General features: G+C 38.3%; 1 non-coding gene across 1 annotated transcript; it reads left to right on the top strand.

Annotated features, from left to right (window-relative positions):
• Window positions 1-1,619: 1,619 nt before the first annotated feature.
• LOC126010666 (U6 spliceosomal RNA) lies at window positions 1,620-1,726 on the top strand. Its single transcript, XR_007496682.1, has one exon. It is a non-coding gene; the product is annotated as a U6 spliceosomal RNA (small nuclear RNA).
• The last annotated feature ends 1,046 nt before the right edge of the window (window positions 1,727-2,772 follow it).

Here is a 2,772-nt window from a genome sequence, read left to right as displayed (position 1 = left end):
AGAAAAAATTAGGCCTTCTACCTTTCTACCCCATTAATCTTCTCATTCTCTTGACTCTAATTCATGATTTGCCATGCAGATCTCATCCTAATGGTCATTTTATTAACAGCAATGCCTGCTATGTGCCGTGCCTACATGTGCCATAATGGATATAGTTTGGCCTTTGTCAAACAGGAAACAGGAAATTAATAGATGTTAGAGGTAATCTACTTCTTCTGCCAATATTTTAAGAATGTTATGATTACTTCAACAGATAAGAAAATGGAAGCACAGAGAAATGAGGTTCAGATAAAATGAATCAAAAATTAATTTTATTCAGATAAAAAGGTTTACAGTTCATTTTGACTATGTAATGTTTTCCTGCCTCCTTTACCCAAAGACACAGGTCAGAGGTCTTGGAGAACCCTGCCCTAAATTTATTTTGCATGCCACCACACTCAAAGTGATATTCAGGCAAGAAGTCTTAGTCCCATTCAGAAAGGCTCCCATTAGCCATTACTCAGTGGGGTTATTAATACAAATTTGTGCAGAGGTGGTCAAGATTCTCCTGACTGTTCTATAGCCCTCTAGTTGCTGAATCTCAAATTATTTGTCTTGTTTCTCCAAATGCTCATATGAAGAACAGAAACAAGAATGTCTTTTCTTTCTACATCATAGCACAGTGATAAAGCTCAAAACTAAAAGGTGTATAAAAAGATTGAAAGCATAATGCAACTGAATATTAAATTGGAAGTTTCAAAGATAAGAGTGACAGAGCATACCAGATTTCAAATTCAAGGGATGATCCAGACCTCAGCTTAACATTTCATACTAGGTTATGAGAATCAGATAAATGATTAATTGCCTATAAAGATATGAGAACTAAGAGAGAAAATGTTCAACCATTTTGTGAAGAAGAATTCTGTTAGAAAGAGTCCCTGGGAGCTATGCATGTCATGCCCCAGAGCAGAGATTGGAAAGAGAGATGGTATTTCTGACCTCTAACTGATCAAAAGCTTTGACTTGAGCTCTCTGCAGAAAGCAAACTGCAGATTCTGTTGGACTCTTGCTATCTAGACTCCAGCAGACTGTATCAGTGTAGAACTCAGTGCAGAGTTTGAGGAGTAGGAGCAGATCAAAACCAAAGAAGCTGAAGATTGGAGATGAACCCAGGATAAAAAAAAAAAAAAAAAAACGACCACATGCGATCCTAAAAGAATCAGAGCAGAAGATGAGGATTCAGTTGGGTGCATCCTCTTGAAAGAGAAGCTTTTCTCAGGGAAAAGGTCACTAACCAGACAGGAGCTGCCAAAGATGCTTTGAAAATGTCTATGATAGCCTGCATGCTGGCCAGAAAGAGTGTGCAGTGTGGATCCTTTAGTGTGAAACCTCCACATTGTCTGTCCAGTTCTTCCCTGCCCTCCTTTAAAGACAGGGAAGCTAAAAACACAGAATAATTGACCCTCATTCAACCCCCCTATAGAAGTATTTAATGAGTGCAAGTGGGGATTCCCCATAAGTAAATATGTGAGTGTTCTTTGATCTATCAGATTGAACCTTCTGCTTGTTCATTGAGACTGTGCCCTAAAGTGACTAAGGATATTGCCATTCCCTAAGAGACCACAAAAGTCATGAGACCTGTGCTTGCTTAGGCCGTACATATACTAAAATTGGAATGATACAAAGAAGATTAGCATGGCCTCTGTGCAAGGATGACACACAAATTCATGAAGCGTTCCATATTTTTGAAATAAATAATGATCAGACTTAGGTACCAAATCCAAAACCAACGACAACAGAATCAATACCCAATCTCAACAAGCTAGACACAGAGGGGATCACTTATACTAGCAGCTGGGGTGGGGGGGGATGTGGGGGATATGGGATGCATGCTGGGAACAGGGATGGAGGGAGGACAACATTGGTGGTGGGAATGCCCCTGATTCAATGTCACTATATACCTAAAATATTACTGTGAAAGTTTTGGTATTCACTTTGGTCAAAATAAAGCTTATTTAAAAAAAAAGTCATGAGGCCTGGTTGAGTTTTCACCCCTACTGCGAAGATTTAATGGAACAATGAGAGCTAAAAAAGAAAGTGTCTTTCATGACAAAGCCTAATTCTGCTTACTAAAAATGATTTTTTATTTCCCCTCCACTTCCCAAATCAGTCCATTGTCAGAGCCCAGATACTGCATCTACTTCAAAATCTCCCAATGTCCCTTTCCCTGTGTTTCTTCTAGCCACCCATGACAAGACTTCTATTGCCTTTTATTTTCTCAGTAGCTGAATTGATTCCCAATATGCTCTACCTGAGACTTAATTTTCTCTAATTGATCCACTTTCTTTACTGAGCCAAAGTGATGATTCAAAACTCTAAATCTGAACCCTCTCTACTATGTGCAAAACACTTATGTAGATCCAGATGATCTTTATAATATATTCTAAATACTTTAACAGAGATTATAATAATTGGAGAATTCAACTCTCCTCGCACCCTCATTCTTGTCGTTCTTCACTCCACTCCCATCCCAAGATACCAGGATAGATTTCATGCTCCATGCATTACAAGGATAAGTGTTCTCCTGAAATAGCTTAGGTGTCCTTTATGTTCTACTTTCAAAACTTTTAAGCATAAATTTCCTATTTTTTCTCAAACCATTACCTGTGTTCTGAAGCAAGTCAGAGAGTTTGATTAATTCTAAACCCTATAAATATATTGGGATAAGTCTATTTCACCACATCTTCCTCCCAGATAGCAATCAGCAATCAAGTTGCAGCCCAAATATTACCT

The sequence above is a fragment of the Suncus etruscus genome, chromosome 5 (genome assembly GCF_024139225.1).
Source record: "Suncus etruscus isolate mSunEtr1 chromosome 5, mSunEtr1.pri.cur, whole genome shotgun sequence".
Taxonomy (NCBI): Eukaryota; Metazoa; Chordata; class Mammalia; order Eulipotyphla; family Soricidae; genus Suncus; species Suncus etruscus.
The sequence above is the reverse complement of the archived record's forward strand: the minus strand, read 5'-3'. Positions and strand labels throughout refer to the sequence as shown.